Below are 19,410 nucleotides of genomic sequence, written 5' to 3' on the forward strand. Positions count from 1 at the left end.
CAGTGTCTACACAGACAATGCGGCACCCTAACTATATTGACCTTAAGTGCTATGCCTCTCATGGAGGTGGAGTTATTCAGCTGACATACAGGGCAACTTGTATTGGTAGGAGCTACATTTTAGTGTGGATGCTTACAGAGTTAGGTCGATGTAAGTTGCCTGATGTCAATCTAATGCTGTAGCGTAGACCAGGCCTAAGTCAAGTCAAAGCAAAGCCTTGATAGCACTCACTTACAATGCATGCTCAGGAATATGGAGCAGCTGAGAGGTAAGTCCCTATGTGTCCACTTAATTTTTGTTCTGTCCCCTCCCCATTCTTATATTGTTAGTCTCTCTAGGCTTAGTACACTCCTTACCCTTTTAACAGAGCAGTAGCATACCATCAGTAATGCAATCATCACAAAAGCATTTCCAGCAGTTACAAAGTTAATGCTCTCTCTCCTCCCACTTCTCCCCAACAAACTGGGCATGAAACTTTTCAATCCAAATTCACAGTTTGCAGCCAAGCAGAAAGTGAGCCAGCTATAATAGGCCTAATGTATAACCTGCACAGGGGTATAATTCCAGAATACAGAAACACTGAAGTGAAAGATACAGTTGCAGAGACCATCTAATATAATGTGCATGTCTAACAAAGCTCTGCTGTTTGCGTGTCTTCGCCCAAAGAAACACATTCCACTTTTCACTTTTCCTGGGCTAGTCAAGGTTTAAAGTAGATGCTGAGCTGCCTAAAAGGCTGTGTAACGGTCAAATAACTGCTAAAAGAGTCTTGCACACTTACCTGTTATGATGATTACAATTCCACCTGGGACTACAAGGTCAGCCTTTTCTTCCAAGGAGCAACAGAAGATCTCAGATTATAGATTTACTACAGTCTTGCAGAGGTGCAAGGATGAGTTATCTGCTACAAGTCATCTGCTGGGAAGGTTGGCTTAATCGTCTAACCCTCAAGTCTGGAATTCCTAGACTGCCTGGTCAAAATGCTTACAGGGTCAACTCAACCCTTTAGCTTCCCAAGGCAGACAATGAAGTTCCACACAGGATACTGTATGTGGATATGTTGGATGTAAACTTAAAACCAGGCCCTGTTTGCTCTTAATTTTTACTAAAGATCCAAGGCCATTTTTGTACAAATTACACACAGAGGTTACATGCTATAAGCTGGACAACTGCCTTGCACACCAGAGTAAACAAAAATTGAGTGGCACGGTATGTAGGCAAATTTTATCCTTCTCTTGTACATTCACTTACTGGGTGAGCAGTCCGTCCAAACCTGGAAAGGGCTTCTCCTCCTCACTCTCTTAGTGATAGGTAGCAGAGGTGAAGCTTTGGCATCTCCATTCCCCTGCAAGCACTGTAGCTGCCTCACCTCTCTAGCTGAATGCTTACTCATCATCTAATGCTAATATAACCAAGTATGAAAACTGACAATAACCCAATTAGAACTCACACTAGGCTGGGCTTCCAGACTGGTGGGTACTCCTGGGCAGAAAGTGAGTTTACAAGAGAATACCAAAAGCCTCATTTCTATGATGGAAGGTCCGATATTTTGGATTGGGATATACCATGCATGCTCACTACCTGGGAGATTACAATACCTCATGTCTGAGAGCAGCTCCTAGAACTACACCCAAAGGCCAGGTCCACAGATGCACTAACCTTCACTCTGTAATGGTCAATGAGCATGTGGACCAAACTTCAGATTGCTGCTTGTCAGAGCTCATCCACAGACTTCCTCTTGGCCCAAGAAGTGACTATGCCCCATGAAATAAACCTTTACTCAAGGGGGGGGTGGGGGGTGGAGAGCAAGGGAACCCATCTGCAAACTAAAGTTTCCTTAATAGAAAAATTATTATTCAAGTGCATTAAAGACCTAGAGGCTCTGTCATCTTTTCTAGCCCCTATGGAATCCATAAAAAGGATTTCCCTTTGTATAGGTCTTTAGAGAATGCAGACTAGATGGAAAAAACCCTGTCCTAAGCAACCAATCCCTCAGATGGAATTCCTGGCAGCTCAGACTAAATGTTGAGAGACCATGCCACATGGACCTCTTTAGTGAGCAACAAATTGTGTTCTGCCCTATAAGAATAACTTTCCACTCCTAGCACCACCTTGCTTGCTGGCAATCCAGGCAACACTGCTTACTCCTGTCTCTGGTCCTTGGAGACCAGCACACACTACTCTGACTGCTCTAAGCTCCAGCCAGTTCACATGCAGAGATCTCTCCCATGTGGGATGAATGGGACTGCAGGGTGGTTCCCCAAACCTTGAGGCTGGCATCAGTCCTTACCCCAAATCGTAGGTCCTTGAAGTGACCTCCAACTTTTAGTTTAGTTACATCTCTCCCACAACTGCAGGGACAGCCTGAGCTTGAAGAGACTCTGAATCCTCACATGTAATCCCCACCCCATTCCTTTGTTCACCACTGTGAGAGCAGCTTGTGAACCAAAATGCTTCCTGACCTACAGGGCTAGATCAATTAAGGAAGACATCTTCTTGGCTCAGATGCTGGAGGATGCTCTGATCTGCTCTGCTAAGTTGTCTTGCCGTTTGTACTCTCTTCTCTGATGGAAGACCCATTCCTACCACCATACTAACTCAGCTGATGACATGGAATCAGGTTTTGCTTTTTTGTATCTGATCATAAATCCCAGCCACATCAAGAGAGTTGCTGATTCCTGGACAGCTTCTCTTGTTCCTACCAGAGTGAAGACTTTCATGAGCCAGCCAGCCAGCCAGATATGGAAGAATATGACGTTTCCTCTGTGGCTCAACCACCATTACACTCTTTGTGGAGACTGAGCCAATGGCCAGGGGAAAAACCTGTAACATTGCAGAAAGGTACAAAAGTCCACAGAGTAATATGCAGAAATCAGAGAGCACTCAGTGATCCTCTATTCTGCTGAAGTCTGCTTCAGGGGGAGAGGGACAGGGGCAGGCTCAAGGGGCTCTGGTCAGGTACAATCTCTGGAATGCTGGCCTATACCAAGGCCTGGGTGGAGATCTTCATTATGCCAACCAGTCTCTATTCTGAGAAGACAAATATGGTCTCTTGGGCTCTGGAATGACTTTATTTTCATCACTGAGACCCTGAAGGCTTGATCTAGTGCTTCCCCAAATAACTTTTCCCCATTAAAAGGCAGATGCAATGAGCTCCTGCTTTGTTGCAAATTCCTCCTCTCCAAGAGCATTACTAGAAGGCTCTCCCATCCATAAAGTGACTGGTAAAGACGGAAAGAAGATTGTGTGACCAAGACCAGGGAGGCATCACTGAGGAATTTGTAAATTTCCAAATTTCAGTCACAGGGTACTTCAAAGCCACTGGCCCCTCCACAGGGCAGGTACAATTCTTAGTTGAAGATATGACTGCAGAGTCAATAATGGGGCAAAAATCCCAGCAATTGTGCTATCTTTTAGACAACCTGTAAAATATATGCATCTGCCTTGGGGAGGGCTGTTCTGGCACCTGATTTCTCTCCATGTCCTTGTGAAAGGGGAAAGCTCACATCTTGTTTTGAGGATACATGTGTAATGACTGTGACCCATTTAAGTACTTAGAGTGAGTATCAAGGACTTGAAGATGAACGACAATGCTAAAACATAAATACCATGTTATTTTTATTTATATTTCCAATGTACAAAAAAGGCTTTTATCTAACACTAAGCCTCTACTGTAGACTAAAAGGACAAAGAAATAGATTAACCCAGATTGTGTCTGGATTCTACATCCAGAACATAGCATTTACTCAAGCACCTGCTTTCGGGTAGAAACTAATATTGGTCATTCCAAGCTTTTAGATGATCTAAACCAGGGGTTGGCAAACTACGGCCCACGGGCCGGATCCAGCCCCTCAGGGTTTTGGATTCGACCCGCGGGATTGCCCCCCCGTGGTGCCGCAGGACCCGCGCTGCTCTCAGAAGTGGCCGGCACCACATCCCTGCAGCTCCTGAGAGGGAAAAGGGGGGTGCCGTTGCCACCCCAGAGCCGCTTTAGGTAAGCGGTGCTGGGCCGGAGCCCGAACCCCTCCTGCACCCCACCCCCCACCTCCCTGCCCTAAGCCCCCTGCCCGCACTCGCACCCCTCCTGCACCCCAACTCCCTGCCTTGAGCCCCCTGCTGCACCCTGCACCTCTCCAGTTCCCCAACCCCCTGTCCTGAGCTCCCTCCAGCACTCCGCACCCCTCCTGCACCCCTGCCCTGAGCCCCCTCCTTCACCCCAACCCCATTCCCTGAGCCCCCTCGTACACCCCGCACCCCTCCTCTGCCCCAATCCCTTGCCCTGAGCCCATTCCTGCACACTGCACTCCCTCCCACACCCTGCACCCCAACCCTGCATATAATTTTCCCACCCAGATGTGGCCCTCGGCCCAAAAAGTTTGCCCACCCCGAACTGGTTTCCAGCTCTACAGATTTGAGATAAGTTGTTAAACACAAAATGGAAAACGAGCAATATGGTAATAAGAATAATGTAATTTTTAAAGGTCTTCTATCTCAACACCTGTCAGGACTAGGAATCTTTTAGCAGATGAGTTCCTTTTTCAAGAACTAATCATGGAACAGCGATCACAGAGAAAGAAGATCTCAATCCCCAAAGATGTGAGAGATTTCTGAGAAAGGCTATGCCAACTGTATAGTCACATACTGAACATGTATCCCTAGACTCTTTTTTTTTTTAAACAAATGGGAGAGCTCAATATATCTCCAAATTCCAGGATTTCTCAGAAAAAGCATAACAAGGAACAGTTTAATACAGAGTGATGTATCCGGTGACCCTCATGTCCTAATTCAAATTGCATGCTGCAGACATCTTTTCACAAGCTGTCTGAAGTTTTAACATATGTTCCTAAAAGGTTTTATACAGGTTTATAACAATAGTATGTACAACGCTGATACTTCTATTATTACTTTGTTTTTTAAATGTTAGACTCTGGACAGAACTGCACTAACTGAGGGCAGGTCTACACTACAAACTTGCATTGGTGCAGCTCCACCGCTAGAGAGAGTCTTCACCAAAAGCGCTAAGCTGACGTGAGAGAGCTCTCCCATTGGCTTAATAACTCTACCTCCATGAAAGGTGGTAGCTATGTCGACAGGAGCAGCTCTCCCATTAACAATAGCGCTGTCAACTTGGGGGGTTAACTACGTCACTATGGGGTGTGAAAAATCCACATCCCTGAGTGATGCAGTTATACTGAAGTGTGTAGTATAGACTTGGCCTGAATGAGGTTGGTAAACCTGCTTTAATGAAGGGAGAGGAGGGAGAGAAAAGGGTCTTAAAATGAGGAGAGGACCTGATATGGATAGACAACAAGTGGACCGTAGAAATCTACACACACATACATACACATCCAAAAGACAAAAGAAAGGAAGTGTGGGGATTTCAAACGTTAGCAGAAATAAAAGGATTGCGGAAGCAAGAAAGCAAAATAGGGTGGAGGAGGAGAAAAGGGACAGAGGGACAGAAAAGTTGGGGAGGGAAGAGCTGAGGGGGTCAGACAGGGATAGATTTTACCTGAGAAAGTAAAATAGCTTGAAACACTTACGGTTTCTTCTCATTTGGACCATGGAAAGAATGGTGGGTAGGGGCAGGGAAATGAGAAATCTTAGCTAGTGCTTGGGACTCAGAAGACCTGCACTCAATTTCCTGCTCTGCCACAGACTTCCTATGTGACCTTGGGCTAGTTATTTGCTCTGTGCCTCAGTTCTCCATTTGAAAAATGGGAAAAACAGCACTGACCTACCTCACAGGGGTGTTGCTAGAACAAATATATATTAAAGGTTGTGAGGCACTCGGATACTATGGAACTGGGGACCATATAAGTACCTAATATAGATACTGAAAAGACATTAAATGAACTCCCTGAAACGTTGAGAATTGACAGCAAGGTGAAGTGCTGGCAGCCCATTGATTATGCAGCTATGGATCTTACCTAGGCCTCAGACTAGATGCAGCTAGGATAATCTTAAACCCCACTCACCTCAACCCAGACTTGAAAAGGGAGGATGAGAAAAGTGGTGGTGAGGCATTAATTTACACATTGTCACAGCAGCAGCTGTTAATGATGACCCCAACTCTGAAAATTACACAGTAATAATTTGTGAGAACACAAAGTGAATCAAAACTTCACATAAGAAGTAAATTTCCCCACCTCCATGGTGTCCAATTTCTACAAAAACATTTCTTCCATCATTAGTGCTCAGAATACCTAAGAATGCAGCAATGGGGAGGAAAAAGATACAAATGTGCAACCAAGAGCACACCCCCATCCAGACAGAGGAATACATATAGGCCTACATTTTCTGCTCTGGCTTTAACAACCATAAAAGCTTTCAATGCTGGAGAAGACCAAAACTGCAATCTAGACAGAAAACGATTTATAAATCCTGGAAACTAAACTGGTTTGTATGCCAATTTCAACACAACATTTCTCATTCCAAGACCTATATGTTCAACAAGGCCTGTACTGAGTGCTCCCTGACTGGCCTGACCATGAATGACACATCACAACAGCAGGCAAAGTAAACCTGAAGAGATCTATCTATTGCATGTTGTAATCCAGTGTGAAAAACATCCTGTATTTCTCTTCTCTTTACATGACTTCAAGAACTCCGGTCAGCCTAGTATTTCTTGAGTTTTCCATAGTTCAGCGTCTGTAGTATTTTGTTATAACAGCACTGTGTCCATATGCTGTTCAAGGCAGAGACATTGGAAAATGTATAGCTCTACCACCATTTAATAACAATTTCAATTTCCTTAATATTACTCTTATTTCTTCAATACTTGTCTCCAGTGGTAACAGTAGACAATAGTCTCCACACCATTTCACTGAAAGCCAATATTTTAACAAAACCCAGTGTTGTTTGGGAAGTCAGATCTGTACCTCTGTGCCAAGCAGCATGAGATTAGAGACAGCCAGGACAGTCCTTCCAGCTAGCAAAATTAAATGTGTCTAATTGTTAGTGAATCCAGATGCCATCTAGGTGTGTATAATCACTTCCATCACTGAGTGCACGACAATTATCAACAAATTTATCTTCACAACAGCCCCATTAACTAGAGAATATTTATCCCCATTTGTATTGAAAATTGAAAGACTAAGTGACCTGCCCAAGGTCATGCAGAAGGTCTGTGGCAGGGCCAGGAATTGAATTGCAATCTCTTGAGATCCAACCCAGTGCCTTAACCATGAGATCAACAACACTACACATAAAAGAGCCAATTAAAGCCACCCATGGTAGAAGGGGGGGGGGAAGAAGGGGGGTGACTTACCAGTGCCACTTTATCCTAAAGCCTGCATTGTGAAAGCTAAGATGGAGTCTGAAGTGCCATCATCCTTGCTGAGGACATCTGGCATTCACAGGTTTGCACTGAGATGGCACGCAACTAATGGATGAGCTACCTATATACCACTTCAAGTTTCAGACAATTCCTCAGTTCAACCAGAGGTGATTTTTTTGGCATCTTGTTACACTAAAATCTTATCACTGGACACTCACTTAAGATAGTACTGTTTCCTAAAACATTTTCATTAATAGAGTATTATTTAATAGTTTTCTATTTTACTGCATCAGTTTTCTTTTACACTTTACCTTTTAGTGTATTGAAAGTTTCTTTAAACCCTTGCACAGAGTCCACTGAATCCCAATCACACTCTTGGGGATACAATCATTTGCTAACCACACACCTTTTCCCTCTCCATACTGCAGCCTTTATTTTTGCAGAAAACCAGCTCTGCTATAGTTAAGGCTGAAAACTCACTTCCGCTGACTTCAAATGCTCTAAAATCCACATGCTTATTCATATTGTTTTGAAATTTAGTATGCCTCAAAAGGATGCAAATTTGGGGTCACCCAAGCAAGAAGTTCTCAAGATATAGAACCCTGGGGGTGGAGAGGAGGAAGCATTTCTTAAGGTTGACAGATTCTACCAACTTTTTTTGAGCAGACCTAGGGAATCAAACTGTGGCTCTGATTGTGGCCCAAATGGTCTCCACTACTCAATGCTGGGAGAGGTGACATTCAGGTGGGTGGGTGGTGAACCTGTCAGCCCCACATTCTCCCCGGTATGCGTATGCCAGCATCTGAGGGCATCTGCCCCTTTAGGGGGACCTGGGCTCCTCTTCCTGCCCCTCATATGAGCTAGCATCCCAGGAGGCCTCTTCACTCTGAAAGGCTCAGATTCTCTCTGTCCCGCTGGGCCCCTCCCCCAAGTGAGCAGGCATTTGGGGAGCAGGCATTTGGGGAAACCCTGCCCTCTGGGGCGGGAGCTGAGGACATGCAGGCTGGGGGCATGAACCCAGGACACACTGCAAGACTGGGTAAGGAGCTGAGGGGCATACCTGATGCATATCACTCACTCAAACACTTGGCACGGAGAAGACGAGTCCCCAAATCAAATCTGGGTCTCAGGCACAGCAGTACAGACCACAACCACAAGTCCACCTTGGACATCTATTCTTTAATTAGATACTCATTCAAAGGTGCTTCATTGTACATAGTGTTCTTTTAAATGAGTTTGTTCACTTATAGCAGACACTAAACAAGTCATACCTGACCATTATATTTAAATACAGGTAAGTCTATATTTATATTAAATTTTTAACCCCTTCCAGTTGGTACTGTGCCTAACACAGCGCTATGAAATAAATCCCACTCATTGAATATACTTAGACTAAACTAGTTCTGGATTAGAGTTTTTCAGAAAAAAATGGTAATCAAAAAGCTCACACATTCCTCATGACACATTTGGTCACTCAAGCAGCTTCCATTTAAACAGCAAGTATTTGTCAGTTTTACAAACCGTTTCAGTCGTCCAAATAGAACATATCTTGCTCTGATACAGCAGATGTATCTTAAGCAAATACCAGTTTATATTGGTGCATGTACTGATGTCATATCTACCTGGGCAATACTATAAAAAAACACTTTGTATTCTGTGTTTCATTGGCCCAGATTCAAGGAAGGAATCTGGCATTTGACAAGACAAATACAAAATATATTAATGCTTCTACAGTTTATGAGAATACCATTCCCAGTTACCTACAACCCCAGGTAAAACCCTAATGCAGTTTCTATTGATGTACAGTAAGCAAAGGGGTAAAAAAACAAAACAAAAAAACCCAAAGATACTGAAACTGATACACTCAGTGCAGGCCACTGATAAATTTAAAGATTGTGAGGAGCATACATGTAGAGAAGGATGCCAGTTCTTGATTAAAATATTTAAAAAATTAATGTTAGTAGCAGAATACTCTAAGAGTAATTCTCAGACTCCTACATGCCTCTGTGTTGTTCCGTGCAGGGTTCTTATGCGTAGCTTTGCAGTCTTTCTATCTAGAAACTGCTACAGTCCTTTGATAGGAGTTCTTTCAAAAGAAATCTGGAAATTCTAATAAATCTACATGTCCCTTCAGAGTGGGTATAGAGTGAAAGCAGAATAGGCCAGTTACTCATAAGTGATGCTGTGTCCAAAACCAAAAAGTAGCAGCAGAACAAGAAACACAGGCACCTAACCATGTATATTTGTTAGGAACTGTGGTAAATGTAAAATATTGTTTTTATATTTTAAAATAATACTTTCTACAGGAAATACTCTAAACAGTTACTACACACTAGGGGTAATAAATAGGTGGACTGCAAGCCAAATCCAGACCACCAGGTGCTTTTTAACAGATCCCAAAATCTTTTTATTTACTTTTTTTTTATTATTATTTTCTCTGGAGTCTGGACCTTGACAAAAAAATAATTGACTACCCCTACTTTACACTATTAATATGGTGATGAATGAGGTGGGTTGAAGGAATAAATCTGAAGATTTTAGTTAAGTTCTATGAAAATCTGCAGAAACCCCACTGATGTCATCATTTTCAGCTGCTCATCCACACTAACACAACTCAGTTCAGTTTATTTCCACACCTCAAACATGTTTTATTTAGCTCCCTCTTCCTGAGTATTTGTAAACAATATGAAGTGTACAATGAGGAATCAAGTGAGAGTAAAGTACTAAAAGGCAGCCTGTATTTTTTTTAATCTGTAAAAACCTGAGGTTTCTGATTACCATAGAAACATACATCATTAACAAGAGATTTAAATTCTCCAGACTAAAGTATTACACACTGGATATTTTACAACGACCCAGGAATATTCTGTAGTAACTATGCCCATCTTCTGCTGTTCAGCATGCTCACTCAGCCCAATTATCTCCTAGCTGGCTCTGCACATACATGGAGCATTTGAGGACAGACTACACAAGCACAAGAGGCTGATGATTAATGAAGAAGCTCCAGCCATACTATACTATGGGAGGTGACTGGCTGCCCTTTCCCTGTGATCGGGTACTTTGAAGTACAAAGGACCACTGGAGAGTCTTTTGCCTCTCTCCCCAAAATGCAAAACACCCCCCCACACACCGAAGCCCCCACTTCACCCCATGCTCTTAAATAACTGGAGTGAGCCTGCAGGAGCCCCAGTGGACAACACAGCTCTAACTCGGCTGGAGGTTTGGATGTGTTCTGGACACCCTCCAGATACACATCACAGGCACGTGGAAGACAGGCTGTCCCCAAGCCACTGGCCTTTGCTGACAGAGCTTCCTTCCGCCAGCCAGTTACCTAGTGCTTAGCGTCCAGTTACCCCCACCCTGCTAAGAGTTAAGGAAGGAGACCTCTGAACATCGCTGCCTCGCTGCAGGGATCAAATCCAGTCGGCTACCCCAGAGCGTTTGGGATACAACCGTGGAGAACCGCCAGACGAGTGCAATACTGCTCCGTGTAACTAGCCGAGGCTGAGTGACCACAGGGTGTGGGTCTCCAATAAGGGTGCTGTGTGAAATGGACCCGCTCACCGCGGGTCTCCGGTAAGGGATCGAAGCGGGGTAGGAGCCGAAATGCAAAGCCCCCATAAGGGAAGAGTACAGGGGAGGAGGCGGCTGTGTGCAATCCACCCAAGACCTGCACGGACGGAGAAGAGGAGTGGGAGGAGCTAGCAGCGTGCAGTGTACCGGGGAAGGCGACGTCCCCAGAGGCGGAGCCTGTGTGCAATGCCAGCACTGACTGACGGGCGCGGGGGAGGAGGCTGGGTGCCACCCTCCCGGCACCGGGGTGAGAGCAGAGATGGGGAGAGGGAGGAGCCTGCGTGGAACGCATCCAGTACTGAGAGGAAGAGGGTGTCCCAGGGACGGGGGCGGGGCCCGTGTGCAATGTACTCGGTACCGAGGGATTCCGGGGGGTGGACTCCGGTAGGGGCACGACGGGGGCGGGCTGAGTGCGATGCAGCCCGCGGGCTATCCAAGTACGGCTTATACTCCATGCACTCGGTTCTTAGGGGAAGGGAGTTTGTCGCGGAAAGGGAGGCGGGCCCGTGTCCGCTGCACCGACTCCCGGGGCAAGGGGGCGGCTGCGTGTGCAATGTGAGTGATCCGAAGCGAAGGAAAGGGTTCGGGAAGCTCATCTTCGCTAATCCAGAGCCCGGGAAAACAACCCGACCGGGACGGAGAGTGGGAGCGGCTACTTGTCCGCTACGCTCGCCGGGGGAGGGGACTCCGTGTACGTTCTGCACCGGGGGGTGGGGGGCGCCTGTGTCCGGCGCACGCGGGGGACCGCTGCGCGGAACCGCCCGCTCGCCGGGGCAGGGAACCCCCGGGGAGACGCAGCGTGGGAGGCTGCTCTCGCTCCCCTCCCCCGGTGGCGCCCGAAGCGCGCGGGCCACCGGCGCGAGTCCCCGCCCCATACGGAGAGCGAGAAGGGACAGGAGCGACCCGCCCCCCGCGGCGCCCGGCGGGACTGTCACACCGCCCGACCCCTCGGCGCTCACCTCAAAGCCCCCCTGCGCCCAGGGGGATCGCGCCCCGCCGGTGGCTCTCCGGGCCCCTTCTCCTCACGCGGGGGCGGCCCTCGGGCCCCTCCTCCTGCTGCTGGCGGGGTCGGCGGCGGCAGCTCCCCCCCGGCTCCGGCGGCTACTCGAGAGGGACGGTCCCTGGCGGTGTCGCGCTGTGGGAGGGCTCCCCGGCCCCGGCGGCTGCTCCGGGCGGGGTGGGGGGTCCCCGGGCCCCTCCTCCTCCGGGCGGGGGCGGCGGCTGCTCGGTTCGGACAGTGGAGGGGGTGAGGGGCGGCTGGGCCTGGACAGATACGAGGGATGGTCGGCCCCGGTGAAGGGGGGGTAAAATGGAGTAACCGTCTCTCGGCGGCGGCCGCCGAGCGCTGGCCGCTTCTCTGTTCCCCGGGAAATCCCGCCCCTCCCCGGCCCGGGGGGAGACCCCCGCGCTTCCATTGGGTACGTAGCCTGCCACTCACCGCTTCTCCCAATCACAGCGCAGTGCCCACCCCCATCCCCCGCCCCTATTGGACACAACCCCCAGGAAGGGGATGTGAAGGGGGGGACCGAGGAAAAATGTCCGTATAGGAAACAAGCCCCGCCTAGTCCCGCCTCCATTCCTCTCCCATTGAATGCCGCCTACAGGAACCGGTCAACGATTGGAATAGGTGCACGTCGGTCAAACCTAGACTCCCCCTATCTCAGGCTCCGCCCCCGGCCACTAGGAAGCTCCGCCCCCTCTCTGGGGAGCTCTTTTGTGGAATGTTTACATCTGCAAGTGGATCCAGATTCGTGCCCCTACAAATCCGCCCACAATCCCGGGGGCAGCAGCTAGTGCATTGGGCGCACTGCAAGCCGTGTATCTGCACCCATGTTGCTTCAGAGTGTTGCCCCAGCACGTGCACTAACACTGTACAATGCACGGGTGCAACAAGCTGCAGCAGCACGGGCGCCAATTCTGTCCAACTCTACAAGCTGCAGCGGCGGTACGCCCAGTATCGCTAACGCACGATGCATGCATGGGTGCAACAAGATTCAGCCGCACGGCCAGTAGCCCAGTTTAATACACGCAGGCACCAAACTTAAGCAGCTATGCACTCGCAATAGTAATGCATGAATGCAACAAGTTGCATGAGGTCAATCATGCTACCCAGTTTCCAGATTATCTGTGAGATTCATCCGCTTGCATACAATTTAAACTGGGATGAAACCTAGTGCATACTGCCCGCTAGGAAGCAAGGTAATTAGTTTCCTTTTACTCCTATCAACCCAGTTTGAAACTTGCAGCAACTTTACAGGAGGTAACAAGTGAAACCATACAACAAAACAGGCACTATTTAAGAACACCTTTTGAGACAACACCAAAGCTGTACGTGGTGGTCGCATTAAACCACAACCCTGGATTTGGAATCCAGCCTCAAAGAACTGCAGGTCACCTACTGAGCAACTTGAGCACATTTTGGATCAGAGCTACTCCAAACTGAAGCAGATAGGGAAGGTAGATTTGTATTCCAATATAAAGTTCAGGTATGTTTTTACACTCATGTGGAAGAAAAAGCTGTCATAGGATTAAAGAGATGTCATTTTCCCTCTAGTCTGAAAGCTTTTCCCCCAAAGTTTCTGCGAGGAAGCATTAAGTTTGTCTCAAAGGACAGACAGGCCCAGAAGGCAAACAAACAACAGCAAAAAATAAAGTGTGCATTTCTTTACCTGAAGTTGCATGACCCCATCGCTAAATAACTGCATTGGAAATCCAAGTCTTAGCTTACTTTTAGCCACTACAGTAACTTTGCTTTATTAATTCCACACAGGAGTTTCTGTGTATTTCCGCTACCGCTGACTTGTGGAGGGAGTATTGACCAACTCCCTTAGAGGCTTCTCCAGGCCAGCAACATGTACAATTCTCATCCTCAATTCTTCCTTACTACAGAAGTCAGTGACACAGTGTATCCATTCAATACAAGCCCCATGCTTCCAAGGGAGAGGAGGATAGTCAAAACAAATTGACTAGCAGTGTAAATCACAGTGAATTCTTGGCATTTAATAACAGTCACCATGCAGACAACAAATGAAAGATACCTTCTGGTGGTACCCTAATAAAACTGTATTCTTATTAAAAAGAAAAGGAGTACTTGTGGCACCTTAGAGACTAACCAATTTATTTGAGCATGAGCTTTCGTGAGTACTTTTTGCGAATACAGACTAACACGGCTGTTACTCTGAAACCTGTATTCTTATTGCCTCCCGCAGGCCAATACCATTACACACACTTTCTATTCCAAGCCTTAAAACTGTCCAGAAACCTTATTTGGAAGTATATTTTGTACCTCAGATACAGTTAAGAGTACACACACAGACCTTAACACCTCCCTGTCTAGAAGAGCCTGCTGTAATAGGCATGGGACAGTCAAGGCAAAGTAGCACACAGGTCTTAAGCATATGGCTGATACTATTTTTAATATTTGGTTCTATACCTCTGTTGGGTGTTGCCCACACAACTCCTCTCTCTTCCCTGGTGTAAAAAGGGACAATATCTGGATCACTTGGAGATTGTCCCTCACCTTCCACTTATAACCCTGCTAATTATTGTACTGGGTGGCAGGATGCTGCCTGTTGCTGCAGTTTCAAACAAGCAACTTTCTGATTCATATTTTGAAGCATGATTGTAATTAAAATAAAAAGGTGAGCAGGTTATGCATCGCCCAGCCAGTTCAGAAATCCTCAAGTGCCAGCACCTCTCGCTCACATGGTCTCTTTAGTGCATGATGTACACACACACCAACAGTGAGAGCTACTATTAAACCCTCTTTAGCTTCCTCCAACAGACACGCCTCCAGCTAGCTCCCAGTAGCTTTGGAGCAGACGTGCAGGCTTCAGTTTTAAAATATCTTCCAACATGACTGAACTTGTAGTTCTGAATTAAGAGAGAGACTTCAATGAGGCTCCCTTCTAAAGAGCAGCCCCTGCGAATGGGAGAGGCTTCGCTTCACATCTTTTTACAATGAGTCTGAGCCCAATAGAAGCAGGGAGGGAAGGAATCGATTTCTTTGCATTGGACTGTCCCACCGACTCACTCGTCCCTAAAAACTGGGGTGATTTCCTCTTTTGCCTCGCCCCCTTAGTGCACGGAGTAACCAGGTACCCTCTTTTCTACGTGTTAACTCTGTCCCTGAAAGCATACCAGAGGTTAGGGCTCCACCCCGACTGTAAAGCAAAGCACGACAGCACTAGGGTAAAACAGGGCTTAAGGGAAAATCCACGTGCTGTACTGCAGATTGCACGCAATTTCCACGTTTCAGGACATAGAAGTACAAGGTAGTAAAGACAAACAACACGCACGCAGAGCTCCCTCTCTCTGCGCTCCTCGTGGACTACATAGTACAAGATTTGTAGCTAACCAGAGGGCAGATACATTGTACGATCCACATCCAAAGAGCTTTATAGCCCCCTAAACTGAAATCAACCCAGCAAAAGTCTGCTTGTGACAGAGGCTCATTTATCCAGGGACTGGGGGGAATCACAGCAAGGGAGGAGCTGGTACTCGGTCAAGGCACCGAGATGGTGAAAGCCATCCCCTTTCCCATACGCTGGCTCAAGGAGGGCTGGGGCGGGTGTGCCAAAAACTTTGGGCCACACTCTTTACCTTCAGGATAGATCTCAGAGAAGGGGAAAAGAAAAAAAAACTCTGCCTCCACGAGGCAGTCCAAACGTTCTGGCGCCAGACGGGACTTGGAAAGAACGAAAAGAAATTGGGGAAAGGTGGGGGAGGTTCTCGCATTACCAACCTCTCCCCCCCCCCCGCCCCCGCCCAAACCAAGCTCGAGATTTGTTGCTCCTTGCTCTTAATCTCAGGTTTTCACCTCACGGGCGCACTATGCATTGGAGGGGGAGGGAGATCGGGGGGGGGGGGGGAGACCCGCAAGCGAATGATGTGTAGTATTTCAGATATCCAGCCAGGCAGATTCCGTGCAGTCTCCCACTTAGATCTCCAGAGTAAACCAAGGCTGGATTTCTGCTGTCTCCCGCTCAAAAAAAACCCCGTGCGGCACGGGGGAGGAAACAGGGCCGCCGAGTGCTTTTGCTGCCAAGCAATATAAGACCAGAGAGCGCAGCTAGGGTGACTCTCCCGCCTTCTCCTCCCCCAGAAGCTAGAGGAAAAGGGGGCTGGCCTATGAATCCACAGCGGTGCGGGCGAGAGCTCCCTCCGAAAATATCCTAAGCAGCCACCCCTGCCCTTGCCCGGTGGGGAGGGGGGGATTTTATTAGGAAAGAGGCACCTTGGCAGGTGGTCCCCCGCCCCAGCAGGAGGGCTTGTCGGCGGAGGGGGGATTGCCTCTCCCTATCTCTTTGCCGGGCAGATCTGACTGATCTCTGGGCGAATCCTTTTGTCCCTAAGTCCCTCCCAGCATTGACTGCGCAGCTTCACTTCCGGGATGGCTGCGCCCCACGTGGGGCGGATCTATTACACGTGGGGGGGAGGATGGGGGAAGACACCAGACCTGCCTTCTCCCCCTCCCCCATTCTCCCTCCCTTGGAGGCAGAAGGGGGCGGGCCAATGCTTTCATTTCTACCAATCAGCTCCAAGGAGAGGAAAACTTCCCTCTTCCTGATGGAATTAGGCAGTCCTTTACCATTTGGGGCGGGAGACCAACCTGAAAAACAGCCAGGTCTTCTGACAGGCGGGGCGATTTGGGAACCCTAGCCAATAAAGCAGAAGGGGTGGGGCTAATTCTTCTACCCAAGGAGAAGGGCTAATCCCGCCCTATGACTACATAGGGAGGAAGGGGGCGGGGGAAGGACTGTGAGTGTGTGTACTGCGTATTCACTCTATCAGTCTCATGCAGTACGGGCACGCTACGCTGCTTGCATAGCTGAGGTTGCAAATAGCAGTGTTCCTCCAGCACAAAAGGGGGAAAGCGACTCAGACTGGCAGGATTCTGGAGTGGATTCTCTCAGTGGGGTCTCCTCTAGGCTGGAAAGAGAGAAGAGGCAGAATCCCCTCCGCCCTCACCATCCACGCCTTGTAAATTGGAACGTGAACCCTCCTTTGCTTTCCAGCCTGCTGTTCCCGCCCCCTCCAGAGTCCGCCCCAGAACCCAGCCTTGCTGGCGGCTCGCGGCCTCACTTTGCTAGCGCTATAACGAGCGCAAGGAAGCCCCTTTCGTCTCTCGGGCCGCGAGACCAGCATGGAGAGGGCCAGCCCGCCACCGTAGCTAACTCCATGCAGATCAGTCCAACACCCTAAATCCTCGTCCCTGTCTCTCTGATAGACGCCCCCTCTGCAGTGTTTCCTTTCCCCAGGTCAGAACCATACCAACTTGACCCCCCCCATCCCCGACCTTCACAGTTCCTTTGCTTCTTTAAACTATTTTGAGCCGCTCTGCAAAAAAGCGGCAAGGACCACCGGCTTGCGGGAGAAAAGGGGCCTGCGGGGGTAGCCCAACCCCGGAGCTGTCCATCTTTCCCTCCCACCGGCATAGGAGGCGGGGTGGAGACTAGAGATGCAACTCCATGTTTGCAAAGGGAATCAGGTTCAGTCAGCTGGGAGATGAGAGCTCGATGGATCGAGACCAGGAGGAAGGCGGCTGCTTCGGTTTGGGTCGCAAAGTAGGCTCAGTGCACTGCAGGTAGCAAGCGTTCGGTAACGGAACGTTCGCGCGTGAACAGGGGTTCGGCGCTGGAACGTTCACCCGGTGTCTGGCTACTTTGCGTTCGGCAATGGAACGCCACGGCGGCTGCTAGAGGCCCCACTCCATTCAGCGGGGCTCCGGCGAGGATTGTTTTGGTGTGAATTTAAAAATAACAATCACACAGCTGCCGGTTCAGCGAGAGAGAAACTGGAGCTGCAGCCCAGGCCCCCCTGCCGGCGGCTGCCTCTTGGCAGATCTGTTCACACGCCTCCCCCAACAAGTTTTCACGTAAAGAAGCACAAATCTGCGGGTTCCGATTCCGCCCTCTCTGCGAGTACATCCGGCCTTGGGATTTGTAAACTAGATCCACGCTCTGGCAGCGCCTGCAAAGCCCTGCACCGAGCCGTGCTGCAAAAGCCACCCCCGCACCCCAAAAATCTACTCAACAAACTCCTAAACCTCCTCTCGGGACCTTGACCCGCAGCGCAGCTTTGTTTATGCCAAGCAAAATAAGGGGCGGGGGAAGTGAAGTGTCCCTGTTCCTCCTCCTTTCCTCCAAACTGCATGGATCCCAGCGCGATGTTAAACAAACACCACCAGCACGCATACCACCCGGCCAAACGCTTGCTCTTCCTCGGATCTCCGTGCAGGGAGGGGGAGGGAGAGCGAGGGTAAAGCAAAACCCAGGGAAAAACTGTTTTTAATTTCTCCCCTCTTCCTCAACGGATCCGAGTGCTCAGTCCCTCTCCCACCCTGATTACCAACAGCTCCACCTACCACCCCCTTTCTCTCCTCTGGTTCTGGCCCGATTTGAGCCGGGTGATCTTAACACCCCCCCCCCCCAAAAAAAAAAAACGCCCAATATTTTGGGGACTAAATTGAAAGCAGCTGTTACATACCCTCAAAGCCCAGGCGAGGAGTCCTGAATGGATGGGAACTCCCCCCAAACGGGATTGGCCTCTAGCTGAAACTCGTCACTTCAATCCCACCCATCAGGGGAGGGAAGGCTGGATCCAAACCTGCAACCCTGGACACGCCCTCCCCTCTTCCCCAAAACACGTAGGGCAGGGCTTTGTGCGAAAGTGGAGTTAGGCTGCTGATCGGCCATTTATGTACATCAAACTCACGCCTGCACGTCGGGGACTGAAGTGAGCGTTCACACACTGGAGCTTGCATAAACTCCGGTTTCCATCTGTCTAGCTGCGCTTGAAGCACTTTCTGAACCTACCTGTTACAGTGTTAGGATCACAAAAGCAAAGTTGTGCTGAACGCCACAGCGCCAGTCCTAGGGCCATGGGAGCGGTGCGGTTGTGCTAAGACGCCCCCCTTGGCAGCCCCACTCCAGAGCAGGGAACACAGCAGCAGCACAGTAAGTGATTCTTTTCTAATAATAATAATAATTAATTAATACTGTGCCTTGTCCTGGCAGCTCCCATCCAACCATTAACTCCTGTAACACCATCATCCTGCTTGTATAGTGAGTGTCCTCTCTCCAAGGATCTCAGGACAGTTTACCAACATGCAAGATTAACCCTTGCATCAGGTCTTGGCGGTAGGTATTACCCTCATCGTATAAAGAAAAGGAGGACTTGTGGCACCTTAGAGACTAACACGTTTATTTGAGCATAAGCTTTCGTGAGCTACAGCTCACTTCATCGGATGCATTCAGTGGAAAATAGGGAAATTGAGGCACAGAGATTAAGTGATTTGCCTGAGGGCTGTGGCAGAACTCTGATCTTCTGAGTCTCAGTCCTCTACTTTAAGTTGTTATACCGGCTATGCACACTTTATCAAACAGAGAACGTCTAATGGGCGAGAAGGGCAAGACCCCTGTCGGTTGGACCAAGAGCACAGGAATCTCTTTTGGAGGAGCAGCTGGAACCATTTAGCAAAGGGGTGAGTGCTAGGAAGGAGCACTCTCTCCCCACTATTGTTGTAGGAATTCTTATTTTTTGTATTATTGTATTGT

At 48.6% G+C, this 19,410-nt stretch overlaps 1 protein-coding gene across 4 annotated transcripts in view; it reads right to left on the reverse strand.

Moving 5' to 3' along the window:
- Positions 1 to 18,362, reverse strand: part of SIN3A (SIN3 transcription regulator family member A) — a 60,483-nt gene extending 42,121 nt beyond the window's left edge. For 2 of the 4 annotated variants that reach the window (XM_048866221.2, XM_048866220.2), the window contains exon 1: positions 11,812 to 12,232. The gene's annotated coding sequence lies outside the window, so the exon portion shown is untranslated. Of the gene's footprint in view, positions 1 to 11,811; positions 12,233 to 18,340 lie in introns of those variants that run through there. The other 2 variants (XM_048866222.2, XM_048866223.2) reach the window with 2 other exon arrangements.
- Positions 18,363 to 19,410: the final 1,048 nt, after the last annotated feature.

Source organism: Caretta caretta, chromosome 10 (genome assembly GCF_965140235.1).
Source record: "Caretta caretta isolate rCarCar2 chromosome 10, rCarCar1.hap1, whole genome shotgun sequence".
Classification (NCBI taxonomy): domain Eukaryota; kingdom Metazoa; phylum Chordata; order Testudines; family Cheloniidae; genus Caretta; species Caretta caretta.